The sequence below is a fragment of the Typopeltis vanoorti genome, chromosome 1 (genome assembly GCF_054136105.1).
Source record: "Typopeltis vanoorti isolate ZY-2024b chromosome 1, IOZ_Tvanoo_1.0, whole genome shotgun sequence".
Taxonomy (NCBI): Eukaryota; Metazoa; Arthropoda; class Arachnida; order Uropygi; family Thelyphonidae; genus Typopeltis; species Typopeltis vanoorti.
Genome location: NC_143549.1, coordinates 152,346,720 through 152,371,482, shown reverse-complemented (window position 1 = coordinate 152,371,482; position 24,763 = coordinate 152,346,720). Strand labels below are relative to the sequence as shown.

The following is a 24,763-nucleotide window of genomic DNA, read 5'->3' as shown; positions in this document are numbered from 1 at the left end:
TCACGCGGCTGTACTACACATTCTAAAAATATTTCAGGAATGTGGATGGCCTGTATTGTTCGATATGTTTTTGTGAGTGAGTGTGTGTGTGTGTGTGGTATAATAGGTCTATAATGTATGTTATTTAAAAATAACATGGAAGTAAGATACATTGTTTATCTACTCTAACAGGGACAAAATCTGATTAACAACACAATGAAATGCTCTGATTAATGTCAGAGTATTTCATTGTGTCCAGTCTATTAAATGGTTACTTGTAATAAAATGCGTTTAAAGAAGCAAAAAATTTCAAAACGAACGTTGTTCTTTCTGTGTATCGCCTTCCAGTTGCGCGATAATAAACAGTTGAAAAATGTGAGAGAAACAGAAATCCTAACATTTCACTGATGGACTCTTTCTTCGATAATAATAAATTGAGAAGATGGATCGTTTTTTAGAACCCATCAGGAAATTAATTTTAGAAACCTGTCCGTTACAAAACAATGAAATTACACGGAGAAAAACATATTAGGGTGGAGTTATTATCTGTCAGTGGCATAAGTACCTGTGATAACTACGGAAGTTCCGGAGAAGCAAAACAAAAGCTTGTTCAGTACGAGAAGCAAAAACAGTGGTTACTCCACTTCTGTCAGTCGCCCATATTATTCATTCAACGATCGCTAGTAATTTATGACTACTTTACTTTGTTTCGCAACCATTATTATTATTTTTTTTTAATGCGGACATCATTATGTAGCGTTATTGTTTGGATATTAATTTTTATCAACAACTAACCTAATAAATATAAACCCTTATTATAAAAAATATATATTTCGCGCATTGAAGCTGAGGATTCCAATTATAGAAATTTCAGAATTATGGGATTCCGGAAATATTTTTTTTTTAAAAAAAAAAAAACTTTTGCTTGCAGTAGAATCTCCAATGTAATTTGAAATATTCATTATCCTTCTTCGAATCCTGGGATTCTAAAATTATATCTCTCGGTATCTGACTTTGTTGACACCTCGGTCTTCGATGTCGCAATCCCAATCTAATAATTTAATCAATTATCGAAACCTTATAATGGCTACAGGAAGTTACAACAACAATGCCTGCAAAGACAGGAACAATTACTCAGTAAACTCCAGCACTAACGGTAATTATAAATTTAACAATGTGCAACAAGCGGGGATATGAGAGGAGTTGTGAGTCAGTGAATAAGTGGCTGCAGGTTGTAACTTAATCTGCATTCATTTTTGCAATGATATTAAAAGGCTCCCGCCCTTATGCACGTTAACACACGCCCATTTGACACTGTTAAAATGTAAGGTGTTTAATTGTTACTCAATGTCCATGATTTATTGCTATTACTGGTGAATATAAGTCAATCGATTTGCTAAAAATTGATCAAAATAGAAAGATTTATAGAATGAAGGGCCTAATTTTGAGCCCATTGCTAAAAGATGCAGAGGCATTCTTCTTAGTAATTAAGTTGAGAAGTAGCGAAATATAGTGATTTACCTTCCGTGGTAGCGTGTCATTCTACTTACACGCAATTCTGTCAATAAGAATCTCTTGATGTGTAAGAATGGCTGTGATTTATTAAGCGCGTTTGTCATGTCAACTGGTCGCTTTAAGAGAAATTCTGCACTGCTTAGTTACCATGCAAAACACGCTACGTCTCTCTCTCTTGGTTACTTTATATCTACTCAATGGTTGACATTTATTATGTACGGATGTATTGTAGAGTGATACACATTAGATACAGTGATAGGAAGCTTTAGAAAATGTGATCACACTCGCGCGCGCACACACACACAAACATTATCTTAAAGATAAAGGACGGGGAAGATCCTAGTTTTCAACGTCTTCCTAAATATGTTGAAAACACCCGAGGAGATCTGAATGATGGATTACTTGCGTACAAGAGTTATAATGAGGTAGCAAGGGTGGAGTTGGCGAAATCTGCGCGTGCAAGAATTTAAGATGCACCGTCGGACTGATTAGCGTGTCCGTGAACAAGTGCAAACAGAAGTAGACGTTATCTAGTAGTCTCTCTCTCTCTCTCTCTCTTTCTCTACTTATCACTTTAAACGTTTCTTCACTGTACTATTTGTGTCTTAGGAAAGCTTTAAGACAATCCTCCAATTAAGTAATATATCGCAGGGCAAATACAACCAATATAAATTTAATTGCTATTCACATAACAGACTGGCCTTAGACGTATCAGAGAAATGCTCCGTTATAAGGTCAGTGCAACTATTTTTTAACTGAACGTAATTTTGAATTTCTTCCTTTTTTTTGTCTTGTTCTTTTTTTTTTTTTTTTGAATTGTCGTTTATTTACCATTTGCGAAATTGAGAAATTGTCATAATTATAGAACTATAAAAACCAGTGGTACAATTTCCAACAGTTGGAATGCTTAATTCTAAGCTAAAGATAAGATGCAAAATAATATTAATTCATTATTTTAAAGGAAAACTCGCTAATTAATTGCAGAAAGTTGTGCTAATCGGGAAATAAGGGAATTCGGCAATAAAAGCAGTTTCAAACCGCTAGATATTTCTTAAAAGGTTTATTTTGCTTGGTATTCATTGTGTACTAATAAACGATTAGATACAAATTATTCTGAAGTTAAAAGAATTTACTTAGAAAGATTAAATTTTGACTACATAAGTATACTTGTGTAATGTGAGCCTTCGTAGCTCAGTCGGTATAAACGAAGCCGTTTGGTCGGAAAGATCTGGATTCGATTCCCGTCCAAGGCGTGAGGAACCTTTATCTGGTATCTTACAACGAAAGGTGAGTTAGCCGATCTCATACGGAGATAGGGGTTTTTCCCCACCCGGAAACTCGAGTTTTTTGTCCCCCCAGAACAGGCAAGCCTGCCCCGTGAACGCAGACATAGTACACACTGGGAGGGATGGTGTTAACCATCTTATCCTCGAAGCGGTCGTGGTTTTAAATCGTAATGGGCCAGTAGTCCTAATACGTGAAAGGAGGAGGATACCTGTATAGTGGTGCATGCATAATATCATTAGACGTTATCCATTGGCAAGATCTCACGCAATTACCCATACACTGTATTAAAGGTTGATCAACCAACCTCTTGTATAGGTTCAATATATATATATATATATATATATATAATTATCCTTTGAACGGAAGGACATAAGTTCAAATCCCATCTTTTTTTTTTTTATAGTAAATTCTATCGTGCAAGAATTTAGGATGCGCCGTAAATTCACGAATTTTGATGATGTGTTTTTGTTGGTATAAACAGCACCTTGACATAAAGACTGTACATAGAATAAGTTTCTCTATTTTAATGTTAGTTGGATATCGATTTCTTTCCTAACTATATTTTTTAAAATATAGATTTAGGTACTTACGCGTCGGTAATCAGTGAAATGCGTGTATTCGAGTTTCTCATTCAGTTTAACAATACAATGAAATTTCTCAAAAACTATTTAGAAACGTTTACTTAACTTTCTCTCTCTTTCTTTCAAACATCTTTTTATTTTTACATGTAATTCTATTTCCATATGTTTTTTATTTCATTTTCAGAGTGTTACGAAAAGAAAAAAAAAAAAAGATTTGCTTCCAGCTTTCAATAATGTATTAGGCCCAATACCTGGCTAGCCAAGTAACTTAGTTGATATAAAGCAAGTTGGGTTGATTTTGAATTAAGCGACGAAGGCTAAGATCAGGGCTGTCATAACCAACTCAAACAATGCCTTGGAACAGCAAGTTTGGAAGGCAGAAAAATTGGCAAAATTTTATTCCAATCATAAAAACACTTTTTTTTTTTTTTTTTTTACAAAAATTACATATTGTTTTTAATTTAGGGGGAGGGACAAAACAGTGCTTGCCTAGGTGCGGCATATACCCGAACAACGGTTCTGGTTATGCAAAGTGTATTTAGGTTTGTTATTTGCTTGTTTTCTCAAATTCTGTTAAGCATGTTCAAAAAACACATAACTGACTTATCTACTGGAAGAAAATCCCGAGTTTTCTGAACTTAAAAAAGACCACTACCTTCTCATGAAACTGGCATAACCTAGGTTTTCATTTTACTAAGTTACTGTCATAAGTCACCAGCCAGAGAAAGCACATTCTAGTCAAAAGATATGCGATTTCTCTGGCTGGTTTATGGATTTTGCAGAAGAAAAAAAAAAAAAAAGAAAAAAAATCTGCCATCTGCGTATGAGACAGTCATCCACATTCCATCGCGTTCTAAAGCATATTTCGACCGGGTCATTCCAAAGTACCCTGTTGCTAAGACTGTTTTTGTGTTTTATAATTAATTTTTTCCGTGTAAGATTCAAAAAAAAACTCTTCTGTAAATTGAAATGAACAGATGAATTTATTTAGTGAATCTACAATCACTAAATGAATTGTAAATACCATTTACAAAATCAAACAGGAAACAACAATAACAGTGACGTATTTAACTGCTTTGCTCAACGGATTCGCTAATATGATAACATTTAAATATTCACTAATATGATGACATCCAATTTATGAAAATTATCACCATCTTTTTTTGACGCATTGCATCCAAAGGTCAGAAGCATTAATGAACACACACGATGGACTTACATTAACGACCATGCCATAATATAATTTAATCATGATAAGTGAATGCTGGTTCTTTAATCAAAATGACAATTAAATATAATGGGAATTCTTACTTGATTATACTTTTGTTGAGATGAGTTCCCGCTTTCGCATAACTTGAAGATCATCTCGCCGACATGATTCCAACCACACTTATGATATTTCAGCTATAATATTATCCCATGGGGAGTAAAAAATTAGGAGTGAGAAGCAAGATCCGTTGTTCGTATGGCTCTACTGACTCTTGACTCAAGCATCCCTATTCCGGAACACTGCCAATTCACTTTGATGACTGACCTTCGAACCACTTTCATACGCAAACGCTGGCTAAATATGGCACTTGAACTTGGGTGTCCATAGCAACGATTGCAAACAGTTAGCGGTGACGGTCAACAAAAGGGTTTTGAGGCCGATCGATTGTTATTTTTAGATCTTAAACGTATCACCAGGTGAAACTAGACAGAAATACCTGTACTGCATTAGTACATTTCATTTTACATAAGATTTAAAATAAGCAAGGAATATTTCTTTAAGTTATTCCAGGATTCTGAAGATTTCTTCTGCAAGGTGAGGAACGCCATATATTCTAATTTAATTCAATGTTCAGCATAAAATAATAATTTAAAAGTCCATTATAAGCAACGAAAACTACGTGAAGGATCTTAATCAGGTTATATAGAATGTTTTTATATATCTTATTGTAGATTTAAATAAGAATTAATAATTTTAACATTTTAAAAACATGATTATAGTTCGTGTTCCTTGATTTTCATACACCTTTTGAAATACTTTTACTTCTCTCTAAGACGTATTCTGTTTCTTTGCTTGTTAAGAAATTATGGTTCTAAATTAGAACTATGCACGATGATTAGGGTAGCAGTCGTTGTGCTTTGACTGTCTTCACTGACTCATCCATCACAAGGTGATTGCTCTATGAAACTAGTCCACGAGAAGCTCCTGATGGTACTCAAGAGTGTCAGTGGGTGTTCTGGAGATCATCACAGTTCTAGACCTTTAGCGACTGCTTATGTCTATCGATCAATTTCTGTGTTCGGTTGGGGATGATTATTTTTTCATTTTGGATATTTGCTTTGGAAGTGTCCCCGTAGAGATTTTAATATTTTCAATTAACTAGAAGACTTAGTCATCTTCAAATAATTTCAATGTTTATCATAATCAATTCCATAGCAAAAGAGAGAGATGAAAATGTATTTCAAACATTTATTAGATGGGAAATGACTAGTTTTTCATTTAAAAGCACTAACTTATAGTAGTAATTAAAATGAGTATTTTTTTATAAATTGTATTAAAAATAGTATTTAAATGACATACCTGGTTGTGTACTTTGAAGAAAATTGAGATGTTCGTTCGCTGCCAAAATTCACTGAGCCGAAAAACGTACGTTAGAAAAATTTTAGGGATGAAGAACAAATATGTGAACTTCAGAAACAGGAACTAATGGAAATATAGGGAATAAATTAGACTATGAAAATTGGAACCTAAAAAGTTTAGAAAAATTAAAAAGAACACAATGTATGAAATCTATAGAAAGAAAGCAGCATGGCAGTGTGCTGGCCTTTTCATCTATAAATGCTAAACAAAGCAAAACTCTGAGCTTGCTATGTGGTTCAGGATTATATATTAGAGGAGTGCGGTTGGTTTGAGAGTAACGGGGAGTAATTATTTTAATTGCCAAGAGAGCGAGATTATACACTTTTTCTGTGTTTACTGCACAGTGGTTAGTTCTTATCGCTAGAAATTCGGAGCAACGTAATTTAGTTCCATTTTCTTGGAAATTAATAATGATAACCTCAGATTTAGGGCTTTGTTTTCACTGTATTGATGTAATGATACTTCTATAATATCTTCTTTTTTTTTATATAGTGTTTTTGTTTGCTTTGTTTCTTTGTAGTGAAAAATAGGTAGTCTCAGTAATGTTCAATTTAACGTGACTTGAAAGATCAGATAATAGATCGAATGTAGCAGGTGTTGCAACCTAATTGACAGTTGACAGATAAACTTGTAAACAACATTATGCTATAGTAATACATCGGTCTGAGATAATCTGGTTTTATGTTTTAATAAATTTTGTAATTAGAATATTTGAAAATGCGTTTAATGACTGAATATATGGGAAATTTTAAGACAATGGAGGATATAAAAAGTTGTTTGGAGAAGAGGCGATCAAGTTCGGCCAAAACATCATGTCATCTCTACCTTCTTAAAAGTATTATCAATAAAATACTTTTAATATAATTCGTAAAAAGTTTCATTTTGATTAAAATAAATTTAGAATTATGTTGGGATATACGGGAAGCTCCCTTAACGAATAAGCTTGGCTATTTTCCGTATATCATCTAATTTAGATTTTATTAGTATTTTAACAATGAGTACATTGACAGCAATTTTATTCCAATTGTTTCAGAAATTCATAAACTTTTAGAAGTCAAATGTGCCTGTGCATTAGCCATCCTTCTTTCTTTCTTTTAATTTTCTTGTCTTCTTTCCCTGTCATTCTCTGCTAAGTTAGTTTAGGTCATCCCTTTTTTCCTTCCGAAATCCTTGTCAAAGGTACCGTTGAAATTTCTCCTCTGCTCATTCTCAGTACATGGCCAATTGATTTGCATTTGCGTCTTTTATTTTACTAGTGATACTTCTCTGCTCTATCTCTTTAGTTAACTCATTATTTGTCACGCACTGTGAGCAAAATATTTTACGCAACACTAAAATCTATTTAATTTGGCTTCCTGTTTCTTAGTCGATTTCCATGTCGACGATCTATATAATATTACCTTCATATTTCTATTGAAGATCTTTATTAGTGATTTTATTATGATAATCTGATGATTTTCATATATTATTCAATCTTCTGAAAGCAGTATTTGCTTTCATCAAGCATTACGTTATATATTTGTCAGTTCCATCTTCACTAACAATATCAACATTAGCTTCCAAGTATGTACAATCACTTTTAATTGATTCATGATCAATTATTTATAGGAGTTCCCTCATTATTATGCTGATTATTCTATCATTCATATTATATTAATAACCAATCTTTTTTCTTAGCACCTAGATAGTTTCTTGCAACTTCATTATATACTATCCTATTTTTTACTATCCTTCTACTCATTTCCAGTAGTTCTAGTTTCTCATTCTCCCAAACTTGATATCGATTATTATTATAACAGAAAATAAAATCCTTTGCTTCATTTATTTCATTCACCTAATGATCATTGTATAAGTTAATGATTCTAATAATTAGGTATAATTATATTATCAGAAACATCACCTGGGACTATTCTTAGCATGTGATGAAAGCTACTTGACTGAGATTATAATGAAAATTTTCGTACTGAAGCACCCACCGAACTTAATAACTACATGGCATGCAATTTGTTGTCTTAATTACTATTCAAACATTAATTTTCAGGTTAATTACATAAAATGACTGTAAAAGATGCAGATTTGGTCATCAAAGGATACGTCATTGAGAATGAGGATATGTAGTAAATAAGTTTGATATAGATAGACTAAACGATAGAGCTGAGGGGTAATTAGCTTACCCCTCAGCTCTATCGTTTCTTGGTAAAAATTCTAATAATTCTTATGTTATTTTTTTTAATCTTTCAAGCTCTATTTTGTTGTGGTAATGAATTTGTGATACTGTTAAATCGTAACGAATATCTTAGTTAAAAAACATTCTTAATATCTTAGTTTAAAAAAAAGTTTTTTTTTTTTTTGATTTTGAGACCTTTTTTGATCTTTAATTTTTAGATGCAAATTAATTAGCTTATTTAGAGCTTATGAAAAAAATAGTTACGATTAGCCACTAAATAGATTGCCGCTTTTCCTTTTTTATGTCATATTTTCTTTATTAATTATTATTATTATTATTATTATTATTATTATTATTATTATTATTATTATTATTATTATTGCCAACGTAATATGCACTTTTCTATAAGCATCAAGAAAGGACAATGCATTTTATATGGCGCTGATTCTTGCGCAGTCAATATATTTCACAACTCTGATTCCAACACTGCCTTAGTATTTGTCGCCAGGAAGATGAAAAACATCCGACGTGACAGTTCTACTTCTAATCTGTTAGACAATCCTAATCTAATTGCCTCTTTCTGTGGTAGGCACTGGCTGTGACGTACATCTACGTCATTAGGTTATCATAAGTACAGTACTGTAGCCACTCGCAACACATAATAAAAACTATCATATTACACACACTGCTCCACCTAACTTTTGTTATTAACCTGGATTGTTGCCATTGCAAGGTTAGTAGGACGGTGGCGCTAGCCTTATCAAGTACGCTATGATTCAGTCAGTAGCCAAACGTCTCTACATATTTAGATCAAAGGTCACTACGGACAACTACCCTGTCGAGTCACCGAAGGCATTCCTCAACTGGCACTGTTGACACGTTTTGATAGTGACGTCACTACCTGCTGTAAATTGTACTGCAGTTTCAGGTGATATTTCCATGTTTGGAAACGCGATGAAAGGAGAACATTCCTAACTGTACTTCCGGAATCTGCACAGTAAGATTAAATTCCATTTTAATGACTGACCAAACACCTTACAAATAAGATTAGTTTCACAATGTGCCACTCTTTGTTATTACTACATGCTCATTTAGAATATTTTCCACTGAATTCCTCACTGTCTTTTCTTGCAGTTTATCGACACGCAGACATAAAATCAATTTTACAATATTGCAGGCACCATGCCGTAAAGATTTTACCTAAAATTTTCATTTAAGAAAAAGTCATTCCAATAAAAGAATATTTTTATTTTATTTATTTTTGAGTCATTGTTACCTACATAGTTTTTTTTTTTTTTTTTTTTTTTTTTTTTTTTTTTTTTTGACTAAGAGAAACGAAAACAGCCCATAAATAGCTGAGAAGTTAATCTAAAGGCTGAAATATTCATAATTTTAAGACGAACAATCCTGAACAGTAATTTTCATTCCTCTTTTTAAAATGTGATTTGAATAAATGACAAGGACTTGGTTCCAAACCGATGTCATTTAACTGAAGCACACATTGGCAATTATGAAAAGCGCGTTGATTATGCATGTCATTAAACTCTCGCGATGCACCACTTATGAATTAAAGGTCATTTTTCGAATCTCTGCAGGCTCTTAGATAAGCATTTTAGTGGTGTATAATAACATTGCTTTATTTTCTAGAAGGAATCCAATACACGTATTAAGATTGCATAGTTTTCTTCATAAAAATATTTTGAAATCCTCCGCTTGCAGAAGCTTCAAAATATATTTATTTATCACAAATAAGTAATTCATAATAAATAAACAACACTCTGTGTTTATTTGTTATTGATCATATTTATGATTAAACGAGTCTCACGATTAACAATAAGGTAATATTATCCATTGCAATAAGCTTTTAGAGTTATTTGCGTATAGAAAATTTAATGTATGATTGATTTATGTCTTTTGATTCCAAGAATTGATAAAAACGTGTCATTGCTCAATTGACAGTAATTCCTAACATCTGGGTCAGTCAACCTCCAAATCTTCTCTCCACGCCCGTTTTCTAGTGACAAGTGAGTGGGTAATTTTCAAGGTAAATTAACGTCAAGATATAATTTTGTAATTGGTAACGAGCTGGGAAAAATATTGCTATTCACTTATAAGGAATAATTAGCCTAATAGATAGATATCCTTTAAAATAACAAATTATATCATATTTTGATTAAAATGCAGTCATTTTTTAAAATTTTCACTCTTATTTTCTTTAATCCTTTTTTTGTGTGATGGTGTGTCGATTGACATTTTCAGCCAACCAATGATAAGAATAAGATAAATGATCATGTCTTAGCTCCAAATTACTGTTGACACGACCAGTTTCATTCAGTGTGTGTGGGATGGCTTTTATCCACCCCCTACTGGGTGAAGTGTGGGCGATCATCGATCACAATGATGAGAAAAAGAGAACTCAGAAACTGATGTGCGACGTTTGATGCGTGATGTTTTTATTGTCTTAAAACTATCTTTATACCTACATAAACTATAATTCTAACAGCAGAATTGAACATCGTGTTTAAATTCATAACGGAATAAAGTGTATAACTATCACGAGTAGTGATCCGATATGAGCAATGATCGTTAGAACTGGTTTTTATGCCTGCGTAGGTTATTGTTTAAAGGGGAGATGAGCTCAGAATTAAAGATTTTTGCCTTGCTACAATCTGTAGACGAGAGTAATCGTCTCTATACTATGGATCACGACTCTGTTCCTCTGTCTGTCTCTCTCTCTCTCTCTCTTTGGCTTTGAATACGTTTTGCTAGGTTTCAGTATTTTCAAGTATCATCAAAAACTTATCAAATTTTTAGTTTAAAAATTTTAAGTACTTATTTTTGTTCCTAATATTTTTAAATTTAAATAAATAAAATCGGAAATCAGTATTTTTCAATTTTATTTATTTAAATGATTATGCCATTATGATGAAATACTAAGATGGAGAATTAAGAAGAGTAAAAATTGTCGCATTATTATTATTTTTTAACTTATGAATGTAGGGATCTTATTAATTGCTGCTAGTTAGTTAAATCCTAGATAGATCGCAAAGAGAGCACAATAAATAATATCCTCTGTGTCCAAAAGGTTGCCTGCTTTATTTTAAGAGAGTAATAAATGTGTTTGCATTTCATATCCTTATCTAATATTAATTAATGATTACTCATACAGTTTCAAAAATACATTGTAAACGTCATAAATAGTTTTGCACCAAGAACTACTGAAGAAAACAAGTATGTAGGTTTAGTTGTTTTTTTTTAATTCAAATAATTTCAGATATCACTCTGTAATATACACCATTCAACATTTTGCTTGATGCAGATCGCAGAGGGGGAGGGATAAAGCTGCACTGAAAAGACAATTATACATGTGCATGTGACAATACATGATTTTTACCACGCTTAATTTATCCAGTATTTGATATATAATTTTATTCGAATGCTTGAGCGAATTATATATGAGAGGGGATGTGAAGGTTAAGAAAGAAAAAAAAATGGAAAGAAAGAAAGAAAAATATATAAAGCTTTCTTTATATATAAATATATAAAGAAAGTCTAGATAAGCTTATAACAATAAGCTTATCTAGTCTTTCTTCAATTACGACACTTCAACTGACTGTAAGATGAAGATTTCTTCTTTTAGATGAAATTTCTTTCCTCCTTCATATTTCATGACTAAATAATGAATGAGTTTGTCATGTTGTAAGTTTGCCAAGAAGTAAGACCTTCATGCATATACTGTAATATACAATTATGTAAGACGATAGGATTTAAATGGTGAATGAAATAAAAGTCAAGAACTTTTCACCAAAGTTGATGCAATTCTAAGATCTTTTCCAAGGGACGAGATTACGCCGGTACATAAAATAAATTCAAGTTCTTTTATCTATTTGTTCAGCATATATATCATCTTATCAAAATGCCTTGTCAATTAAGTCATTAATGAGTTCGTGTACAAAATTAGGATGCTCTCATCTGGAGATGCATGTCATTTAGTATTAAAAAAAATAAGAGGAATAAATAAAACCACTCTCTCGAATGCTGTCAGTGTTACTTTTCTTTTTCATTTTTTTTATTTTTTATTATTATTATTGAGAGCATGCCATAGGAAACGTACAGGAAAGAGGATGAAGGTGGAGAATGAAAGTTCCAAGATAGTGACTGTGTGTTGATGACGTGACAATCGGCGTCTCACAACTAAATCGGGGGCGTATTCAATATGGAAAACATCTACACGTTCCTGTTCCCACGCCTACCATATGAAGTTATTCACCTCTCTGTCATGCAGAGCGCTCTGCTTGAGAATATTCGGACACCATACTTGGAGAAAAATAACTGGGTCAATACAGTATTTAGTAGAACTCGATTTTTTTTTTTTTTTTTTTTTTTTGCATTTTGAAAAATCAGTATTTGAATAATAAAAAAAAAATAACTAAAATCAAATAAAATTCCAAGTTATTAAATGCATTTATTGGATATACTATTGAAAGAAATTTCTAAAGATCATTGCAGTCTTCACATAGGTTATTATCCATAGATTAAATTGCAAAAATTTTACTTTTTCGTTCATCAGAATTGTAATATTCAAAAGAAGTGACCTAGGAAAGAGATCATAAATTTATATTATAGTCTTACTATAATATAATTTCACTGCATGTAATATATGTTCAGGACTCTAAATTCGCAAGGAAATCTAGAATAACTTATAACCTTCAAATAAAAGAGTGGGTAGCTTGACTGTCCTTCAAGGAGAAAAAATGCATGGGTGTTTATAAAAATGAAAGAGAAAAATCATGTAAGTTTAATAAATATATAATGCTGATGTAAGACATGAATCTTAGGGATATTTAAAACAGCCTGGTACCGAAAGGAGAGAGTAATGTAGATGAAGGACATTCTTCGAAATGGTTTTTCTGGTCCATAACGGTAAAACTTTTGAAGATACAACATTGTATGACCATTTTAAATGTTTCGAATTATTATAGGACGGATGGTTGTAGATAAATTGATTTCCATCCAAGAGTTAGAAAGTATGAATGTGTAGATTTTTTTTTTTTAATCTATGTAAGATGAAGATTTAAGAAGATTGAACGGCTCTTGTTGATACCATTTTGCAATATTTTATGTTAGGAATCAATACTTGAAAGATGTACAAGTTTACTTGCTGTGAACTTCAGTCTTTCAATGCAAGCTGCTTACCTTCTTTCTACCTTCATCGAGAAAGCAACGTGTTTATTGATTTAAATCGACTACATTAAAATGAAAACAACTAATGAAATTTTGTTTAATCAAAGTTAAACAAATTTTGACGAGAGTAAAAAAACATTTTATCTTCCAAATTATATACTTTTTTGTTACTTGTTCTCGTCAGGGTGAAAGAATAATTAATAATGTGTCTTAATAATCTTGAGAAAGATTAATCAAACATTCGTTCCAGTTTGAAGGTTTCGGCAATTATCATTCTAATAATATTATCAATGAAATCTTCTTTGTAAAAGGTAAGGCTGGTGATGTGTAACAGATTGCTACCGTCACTTGCTCACTTGTTTCTTAAAATAACCTCAATTCACGTTGATTTTCCTTAAAAAAATCAGGAACATCACAATTAACGTTTATTCTAGTTGAATGATAACTTTCTTTCTTTGTTCCCATCGGCGTTATTCTGAAGTTGAACAACCTTACCTGTTTAGGACCACCATTTAAAGTGACTGCATCATAATCCCTAAAGAATCAGGTATAGGTGTCCTTAATTGGAACTGCTAGCCAGCAGAAGAAGACGGTTAGCTACTCAGCAGGACTGCTGTCTGTCAATTCAAGCATCGTGTAGGCCACACTTTTGTAGTCCGAGTACTAACTGGGATGACTTGTCACTTTTGGAACACGCCCACAAGGCCCAAAGAGCAAGCTTAATTGCATCGTAGGTGTTTTATAAGGTTATGTTATTACAGTATAATCAACGCGTTTACCGTAAATTTGCAATACATGTTATACAATACCTAATATAAACGTGTGGGTTTGTAACTTTTATACATCCCACTAGCACAGTATGGATGTAAAGGAAGTTATTTGGTTAGAACTCTGTGCAACCATTCATACAACTGGAAATGCTCGTGAGTTTTATGCTACTCTACTGCACTGTAGGAATTATAACCTTCTTTTAGGTTATCATTTGTACAAATCCATCATTTTTTTTTTTGTTTCATACCACGTACAGATTACAAAGAATATTTCCTTGTTAAAAATGTTTTCGGAACGCATCTTATTATTGTTTGGTTGGAAAGAAATGACTCAAGCTAAATTCCAGAACCTGTAATTGAGTCTTTTCAAAGGAACTTAAGTGAGCTGGTCTCGTTCCTAAGGGGGAGGGCATTTTCTTCTGGAAACTCGGTTTTTCATTCCTCCCCAAAACAGACACTGATAGAACACTATGTATATAGTACCATCAACCGTCCCACATAACATTAATTTGGTTCCCATGAAGCTACTTTGCTATTGACCATTGGGCCTAACACATTAAGAGGAAGATGAAGTGTTTCTTTATTCAAATCCATAATCAATGTCGTTTGTTATTATGTATTTAACAATAATCAAGTAATTTTCCATGCATGTGTATTCGCCTAAGAACTTTTTTGTTCATTCTGTGTTTCATTTGAATGTTGTCAATTTCTAAATAATTATTCAAACTCTATGGAAAGGTTCAGCAAGAAGGGTAAGGGACAGCACCTACAGTAGGATAACTCCCTCTCCATTTTTCTTTAACCATCGGGTTCCTTACACACGTATTTATATTTTGTGCAAGGATTAATCCGATCCTTAAAAAAAAAAAAAAAGTTTTCTCTGATTCTTGTTTCGTCGTAATCGAAATAATAATTAGCGGAATAAATTAGTAGAATGCTTATCATTTATAGTACAAAATTTTATACAAAAGCAGTGATATTTGTTTGTCACAAAAATTAGTGTTATTGTTTATTTAATAATTATTTTGACACTTCGCAAGCGGCTTTTTTCCTCACCAGATAAATTCTTTTATTTTCTTTGTTTCCTCCTTTAATGGCTTTTATTTTCTCCTGTAGTTTTTTTATTTATTTTTAACATGCTTTTGTTATAACTCTATTGGAAAGTGTACATTAAAAACATTGAACGGGCGTGACCTTCTGAGCTTTAACAAAACCATACTCATAACAATTAATGTTCCTAAATATAATTCTAAATGAACAACAATTTCTATTATTTTATTCTTTTTTTTTTTTTTATTATTTTTAAATTAATAACCAACCGGAAGAAAGCTCGATACGACTACAAAGGGAAATGCGTGCAACAACAACAACAATGGCTTGTTTGAAAAGCACGCATTTAATAGTTCAAACCATTCGTCATTCATCCCAGGGACTTCCCTACTTAGAATTCCACTCCAGTGTTGGACTGAGCTATTAGAATGGTTACAAAGAAGACGTCATCTTACAACCACGACTCCCAATTATTTAAAGAAGCCGAAAAGGTGGACGCACTCCTGCCACATGCGGCGGTCGTGTTGTGGTTTAAGTGTAATGAGTGCGTTCTTCTACTCTCACACACACAAAGCCATTCAGCTCCCATCAGGTCCCCTGCTGTTGTTGGATAAACAAGGACACACAACATGCTTCCCGCCAGGTGGCGTTCACTGTTCCTATCTACCAACCATTAGAATAGTTAGTCTGTAAGCTGTGATTTGTGCAGCATAATTCTATATCTGTCTTCAGGGTCAACCGCGTGGTTCTTTTACAAGGTGATGGCATCGCGCACGGGTAACAAGCAGGGTTATGGCTTTATCTACTAGGCTTTGCCGCCCTCGGGCGATTTTCGTAATGACTTAGCGGTTGCTTCAAGATGGGCACAGGGTCATATATCGCTTTGCAAGCTCAGGCCGACTCTCCGCAATGAAAAACCTTACTAGTCACCTAAAGACCGACACTTTCGCTCTCTCCGGCTGCGTTTGTGGCAGTTTCTTTTTCCATCTTTATGGAACCGCGTAATGTTTGAGTGGAAATAATGGCTATTTTAAGGGAGATTTTATTCGAAAGACCCAAGTTTTTATGTGTTCGTGAAGCCATGAAACTGGGAGGACATTTCTGATTTGTTTTCCATGCTGACCTTTCTGATCGGACTTATACAATGCTAACTAATATTTCAATTTTGGGAATTACCTTAAAAGTAAAAAATGGAATCAACTGTGTGCATGCGTGTGTGTGTGTGTGTGTGTGTGTGTGTGTGTGTGTGTGTGTGTGTGTGTGTGTGTGTGTGTGTGTGTGTGTGTGTGTGTGTGTGTGCTGCGCGCGCAGGAGAGAGAGAGAGAGAGAGAGAGAGTTTAATTTTTAAAATATGACGAAATTACATAATACAATGCTTTAAAAAACAAATTCTATGAAATTTCATATCAGAAGGCGTTTTATTCTAAAGATGGAATAAATTTGTGGATATGAAAGTATAATTTGTGAATTGCAGAAAAAAAAAGAAAAATATATGATTTAAAGTTTTTAAAAAAAAACTACCAGAAGAGCCTTGTTAGCTCAGTCGATACGGATGACACCTTTCGGTTGGGGGGATCTGGTTCGAATTCCTTCTATAACGGGAAGAACCTTTATCAGAGCTTTCCAACAGAAGGTGAGTTAGCCGGTCGCATACAGAAGTGAAGGGGGGACTTTTCCCTCTTTCAAACTTGTCAAAGGAACACAGACTATTTACAGACAATGCATATAGGATTAATTGCTTTGTCACATGCACTTATTAGGTTTCTAAGAAGCCAAGTTACTTGGCAGTTACAAGTAATTGTGTCTGAAGCGAAAATGGAAAGCCAAATAAAAAAAAAAAAAAAAAAAAAAATTAGGATACGATATTTTCAGAAAGAGATCAACGCCCTCTGTATGAATGATAAAGGCATTTTTAAACTCATTTTTTATGAAGTATGTATTGCATTATTATGTAATTAGATTGCATTATTACGATTATTGCTGACAGGAAAACACTAATTACTAAAAGGAAAACTCTAGTAAACAAAGTGATCATGATGAATGTTTAATAGATCGGAGAAGGTGAGTTGATCTCATATGGAGGTGAAGGGAGTGATCAATCTAAAGTGATCCCCTTACATCTTTAGCATGTTCTAGTAGTTTATAAAGGCTTTTCAAATGAATAGGATTTCCCTTGAATTTTAGACGGGGATTCAAATCCAGATTTTTTTCTAACGAAAGGATTATGCCGTCCTCCCGACTGCTACGGATGGATTTATGAGAAAGACTTGGTTAGTGTCAACAGAATTTTTTTCTTCAATGACAGTTTAATATAACAATGAACTTGCTTCCTCAAACAAATAATTTCTAAAGAAAGTTATAGAATGAGAAATCAGATGTTATTTAAGACCGATAAAATATAAAATGTTGCTAAAATTATTATTATTATTATTTATTTATTTATTTATTTATTTATTCTGACTGGAATTACCTTCTTTCTCTTCTCCACTGAAACATCCCCTCCCCCTATCGGAGACAGATGATTCAAAATAAATTCGGAAGTAATTTTCTGCTAACTCTCAGAGGCAAACTGTCTCAGTCTTCTTGATTTTTTTTTCCCATTAATTACCAGCGGCTTCTTGACTCCTTTAACAGGAAGAAATAACATTCTGATGATAATCAATAACTGCCACAGTTTTTTTTTTTTTTTTTTTTTTTTGCAAACTTAATATGTTTGTACACAAGTAATGATCTGAATGTTGGAACATTTGTTCTGCAACAGCCATTTTCTGAGGGCCACACATTTTTCTGTTGGATGGAATTGTGTGTCCTGGTAGTCGTTTTCTCCTAAAGGAAATTTTGGTGTACATTGCTCCTGAACAGATATATAGCTGTAATTGCAGGAATATCATCCTCATGTACCTTTTTCATCATTTCTTAATATAACATCGGTAATATTAATGCTGAACTGATAATTCAGCATCTGTCATTTCAGCATTGCCTTTATATTTGCTACATCTTTTACTTGGAAGACTGTGTTCGATTCACGTCTTCGGAGGAGATGAAATTTTATAAGGCCATTTCCACTTGAGATAAGTTAGCGGTTTCAAGGAAAGCTGCAGTATTTTCACTCACGGAATTTCGGCCTTCTCATTCCCTCATAACATATAAACGCGACAGTTAAGAGATGACCACATTAGCTGATTTGGGGACTCTAAACAATTGGTCAACCTGTCCACCATCACCATCTACATCGCTACAAGATGATAAACTACATGATATTATTAAGGGGTTTTTTGTAATATTTTTTAAAAAATCTATGTTTTTTATAATTATTAAACTTAACGTAGAAATGCATGCAACATCAACGTTCCATGTTCATGTATTAATATAAACAAAGGAACAAATAAATCGAACAAGTGTACACGGAAAGCTGCTATAAAAACACAAAATGAAGTCAGACAACACAACGTTATAATAAAGTTTCAATGTCCAATATTCAGAATATGATTCGAGAATAACATCGATATCTTCTTTAGAGGAAGAAAAACAAAAACTGGAAATTCTGTTTATTTTTTGTTTCTCAAAATTTTCCTTGACCTTTACTCTTTCATTTCGAAAACTAAATAAAGTAAATACTCTTTTCCTGAATTGTGTTTCATTTGCGTGATGCAGGAAATTTCCTTTTCCTAACGCCAACTTTTTTTTATTTCTGTTTTACAGATGACAGATGATGTTTATTACAGTGTTTTCCTCTTCCATTAAACCGCAGATGCAATGGGAACAGTTCGTATTAAGACATATAAGGCATGTAGTTTTAGCTGTGTCAGTGTGTTATTATGGCTTGTTTGGAGAAAGATGGATATATCTTCCGGGTTCGCAGCTGCTAGAATCAAAATATGTTAGGTAAACAGAGAAGAAAGTTAAGAATACGATAATGAAAACAGAAACATTGCCCTTCAAGGACTGAGCGAATGAACCTCTTACTTTTGTTGTTGTTTATAAACACCCTTTCGTATGTTTGTATTTTCTTTGCTCTTGCACTGTCTTCTTTGTCCATTGAAGTATGCGACACTTCATTAATCTGGCGTTAGCAAGGTGTTAGTAAGATCACAGCCCCACTTACCGGAGGTCTTATGGGGCTTTAAAAAGTTCCATGTTTGGTTATCCAAAGCAAGAACTCGTGCGAAGAGCCTAATATTTTTTAAATGTGATTCCTACCCACGAAAGATTGTAAACGTGCGTGGGCAAAGGCTTTTTATGTTTTTACTGAGAGTATACAATTTTAATATTTTTATTTATTTTTTACATAATTCAGAAATCCTGCTCTAGATACCCAACATGGAATTTTTTCAAGCCACTTCAGGACTCCAATAAGCGGAGCAATGGTTTCCCATCGGTCGATGCAATTCATCTCTCACCTAAAGACAATCCATACTCAAGGCGGGATTCGAATCCCGCTGTGGAAATGGCTGTTTGTGACTGTCAGGTCTGTTGGTTGTAGAGCGAATACGCTAACCATTCGGCTAAGTCGGCATGAAGCACTTAAGGCGATATATGTTGGCACGACACCTGAAATACAAAGAAAATATAAATATAGTCTCTGAAATAAACTTATTTGAAAAGAAGATTTGATTGGTTGATTACTTTGAATTATGGCTGAAGCAATTGAGGACGTGAGACCTTTGTAAAGAAGAAGCAATGTGCAGCATAGCAGATCTGCGATACAATTAAATCCAGTTTTTTTACCTCTCCTCGGTGTGGATGCAATGTTTCTATGCTAAATAGAGGGAAGAAGTTATTGGAGATTGTTTATTTCATATGAGCAGAAAGGAAGAAAGAATCATTCAAACCAAGAAATAAGATTTTTTGTAGATAGAATACGGATCTTTTCCATGATTTCACGTCTTGCACCATTTAAGATACGATTCGAAAAGGTGGGAATTTTGATTTTTATTGGTGCTCATACCATTAATTTATGCCCTAAATAAAATTTTAATAGCATAAAGCATCCAATTACAATAACTTATACATGAAAATATGCTGAATACTTCACCACTATTTTTACTGACATGTTTTCTATTTCTCCAGTTTACATTACTTATTTCTCATGTCGTAGAATGCATACGCGTTTCGTCACAAACGATTCATATCTGCAGTCATCGTGACTGCTTTTCGTTATTTTTTCGTTATATTTTCGTTAGCATATTTTGTCGAATTGGTTTATCGTTTTGGGTTTTAGAGCTAAGGTGAGAACAAGTATGTATATATGTGTGTGTGTGTTGGTCACAGTCGTTCGTTTTATCAATAATATCTTTGCCATGTCACATGATATAGCAAGATATTGACAAAAGTATTCTTTAATTTCAGCCCGCAGCCTGATATAAAACAAAATATCAATGTATATGCTTCTATCAGTTGCTTTTGGAGCTATCTAAAACACAACACAGAACAAACGCATAGAAAACATCTAATGCAACCTCCCCGTCGTTAACGAAGTTAAATTTCTACTCATGTTGCTTTTTAGACGACATACATTCAGATCTGCAGAGTATTGCTGGTCTTAATACTGTTTTCTAAACTTTGCCTGGGGTCATAATGGAGTGCTCGCTTACGATTTGTGGCTTGGCTCAATTTAATCCGTTCCGGGTGTGAGCAAAGGGTTAACGGGAAAGTAGGAATCTATCAGTGTTTCTAAAGTAGCTGGAGGCTATAGTATTTTGAGGAATGAGATTTTGAAGTTAAAGTAGAACCGAGGAACAGGACGAGAGGTTGATTCGCAGATTTGAAACAGAACAGCAAATGGATGTTGAGAAGCAGCTGTGATTATAGGAAAGAATGAAGCTCATTTTTTGAAAGATACTCTTTTTTCCCTTTCGTGTCCACTATATTAAATAAACGGAGCATTATCGTATATCTTTTCAGTCTTTAAACATGATATGAAACTATTCTCTATAATTTACGCCAGAGTTCTAAGATATGAGAGTTCTATAAAATGACACTCTGCGAATCTATGACTTAAATACCAATTAATTAATTTTCTGTTACTTGTGTTTCATCTGTATTATCTTTGTGTCTATTGCAATTACTGTGTGTAACTGGCCAATGTACCCGCTCTCCAGGATGCAGGTTCGTTTATCACCACGGGCATGGATATCTTGTGATTGTCTTTAGGTGAAGATAAATTTCATCGCCTGGTGTGATGAAGATCTGAAATGGCTTGAAAAAGTTCCATGTTTAGTCTCTAGAGAGTGGTTTCGGGATTATGCAAAAATAAATAAATAAAAATTAATATAGTTACAAGATTCTTAGTCCATCTATAGTACTAATGTGTTATAGATTTACAACGTATTTAGGTGGAAGTAACAAAATAATAATAATAATTTCCTTCCTTTCAATAATTCTTATGTGTTCCTTTGAATATTATTCTTATTTTTATATTAATAGGTACTTCAATTAACTCCTTTATCTCTCATCAGCACTTTGCCTATTTAAGTTAAGTTGTTGAACTACACAGTCACGCTAAATTTTTGGAGAGGGAGAAAACGAAACAATATATCTTCTAGAGTTGCGACATTGAGGAGTTCGGAATGTACTGAGTGATATCTTACATGGTTCCCTAGAGTTTTCTTTATTCACAAACATTCTGAATGTAGAAAACCTAAGCAGTTGTCTCTTTCCATAAGAAACTGTTGCTTTGTACATATTTATATGATTGATGTCCTTACTTAATATTTTTCTCTTCTTGTTAGTCTGTACACACGCATTTGTAGAAGTTCTCTAACGTACTTCAAATACTGATTTTGAAAAGTATGAATACTGATTTCTATCTCTTAGTTAATAAAAGTATATTCAAAATGTACAGATACTGTTTTGCTCAGATATCTTCATGCTTCTTTTTCTTCTTCCTTTAACTCCCATTCATCTCATCTTATTCAAGCTGCTTGACTTTTAGCTTCTGTAATTGTCAAGATCTTGATGGTCTTTAGTGATTATATATTCTGCAATATTTGTTACGATTCATCATCATTCATACCCATTTTCTTCCATCCCTTTCTGTTCATTGCCAGGTGGCTCAACTGTTGTAAACCCTCCTCACACCACACCATTCTTTTACATTATCTAGCCATTCTCTCCTGGATTGTTCTCTTCTACTTTTGCCGTCTCTTCTAGAGAACTTCAAGGTTTCAGATTTGTCCAAAAAAAGTTGAATTTTCTTCTAATTATTTTCTGCTTTAGATTCTTACGACAACCTATTCTGTAATGATCACATGTTGCTGAAATACATGCAATTACTTTGCTACGATTGCATATATTCTTTGATATCTATTATCACAGCAAGTTATGCTCACTTGATTCTGCCTGATTTCTAGCATTACATCAATGACAGGTAGAGGACAAACGCTGACGCAGTTCATTCAACGAATTAATCTCATTGACTAACATTTCCGGTATTTCCCATGACTATTTCTTGTGTTAATGTCGCGGAATTACAGTAGCTTAACCCAGATTAATTCGAAGAATAGCTTGCGGTTGTGCCTGCTAATTTAATGTGATTTGGCAATAGTTTTATCATTACTTGTTGCACTTTAGAATCATAAGAAACATGGTTCTACAAGCTTATAAAATAAAAAGAAAAACCATATAATGCAAAGTTTGAATGAATTTAAGAGAGAGAGAGAGAGAGAGAGAGAGAGAGAGAGAGAATATTAAAAAAAAAGTAACCTTGCAATGGATACGATAAAATCAGAAGTCAGTATATACATTTCTCACACTTTCGTCTGTGGTCTACTTTTAATCGTGTTAAATTTAAGATAAAAAAATTAAGATTAGAGAACACGTGAAAGAAATCTCCAATAAGGATTGTACTCATATTTTTAACTGGCGAGTTTTTTTTTTTTTTTCATCATCATCATCATCATCATCATCATCATCATACGTATCAAGGATTTAGGCCTAGCATGGCCTGTTCCAGCCTTAGAAGTGATCGTTGAATCGTTTAAGAGGACGTCCTGGTTTTCTTTTTTTTTTTTTTTTAATATAGTATTAATGAATGCTTATCCATTTATCTGATAGATGGGAAAAAATAATGGTCATTTATTTATTAACATCCATCCCTGTGTTCATTTTTTTTTTTTTTTAATCACATTAACCTCGCAGTAGTGGAAGGATGAATGTCATGAATGGGTTTACTAATATGAACCAATAAATGCTTATCCGTCCTTTGTCGCCATGCTTAAATGCAAAAACCACTCAACACCTTTAATCTACTTAAGTGAACTTAACTAGGCAGGGAAGAAGTAAGGCACGCAACCTGAACGAGAAATTTCTAACAGGTTCCAGCAAACGATTCTACTATTCCGATTAGAAACGGGTACGTCTAAGGGAAACTTAAGCTTTTTTTTTCTTTCCTTCATGTCTGTGTTTGAATACCCGAAGGTATCAATAGTTCGTGATGTTCTTGTGGTTATTTTTCTCAAGGATTAAAATTAGTCAGGTGTGCTAACAGCGTCGGTAACATAAACATTTCGCCCGAGGTTATAAATCGCGACAAACGCTGCATTCTTTCTCAAGTACTTTTAACAACCCTTTTAAGTACTGAAAAGAAATTCCACCAGGGAGTGCTTCTGTCTAATTGCCCTTTTCGTGTATTTTGTTGGAGTTGCTTCTGTTAATCCACATAGACAAGTGGAGGTAATAATGCGTGTCCTGGAAGTGAACAATACTCAATTGCATTGTTAAAAACACGTGGCTTAGATTGGTTGGAAGTTTTTGTTTTCGAAGTTGATCTTTTACCAATATTTTAAAGATGTGGAAAAGCAATGCATTAAGCTGATATTTTAACGATTACTTAAAATCAACACGAGAATTTATTTAACGTGTTATCAGTAGAACTCATTTTTTTTTTTTTTTTTATAACGGAAGGAACTCGATTAGAAGATGCCAAAACAGTGATAGGAATTCCTAGAGAAACGGTACTCTTTATCAGCTATTATCGGCATATTCGCAGAACAAAATCTATGCGGGACTAATATCACGTCAATTAAGTAGGGGGAAAGAATGTTGAAACCTTCTTTGGGCGTCTGAATGAACACGTCACTGACAATCCCTGCGTCGGCACGTTATTTATCTGTCAGTTGTCTTTGAACGTTCCCCAATTGTGTTATTGCTGCTTTAGAAGAAACAATCGAATGTTTTTCGAGTGTCACACAAGCGATTAATCATAATCACCTGTGGTTTGTGCCGGTACACATGAATGAATACAATGACTTATGAATGTAAGTAAGTTTTCGTTTATATTATATTTAGTGAATGAAAGATTTAAAAAAAGCATTTCCGTTAAAGGTGTAAGCAATGTGGTTTTATTGTAAATTGTTTAATGAATATTATAACTTTAATTCATTGCTATGACCACCAAGTGAAATCATAAATATGAGTTGAGCAAAATAATGGTTAAACCTTGCTCCAAGTTTTTCATATGATCATGGTCAACTATTTGGCCATTGTAACCTGACTTTGATGAATTAACTATTTTGAATGCTAACAGATTTATTCTCCAGGTTTTGTCAGGATATAAATGGTTCATTCTTTAATTATTTCTAATGAATTAATATTTTGCGTG

General features: G+C 33.3%; 1 protein-coding gene across 2 annotated transcripts in view; it reads left to right on the top strand.

Annotated features, from left to right (window-relative positions):
- The first annotated feature begins 9,118 nt into the window (after window positions 1-9,118).
- LOC150110547 (uncharacterized) overlaps window positions 9,119-24,763 on the top strand; it is a 72,826-nt gene continuing 57,181 nt past the window's right edge. The window contains exon 1 of one of the 2 annotated variants that reach the window (XM_090394674.1): window positions 9,119-9,155. The gene's annotated coding sequence lies outside the window, so the exon portion shown is untranslated. Of the gene's footprint in view, window positions 9,156-10,046; window positions 10,203-24,763 lie in introns of those variants that run through there. The other variant, XM_090394649.1, reaches the window with a different exon arrangement.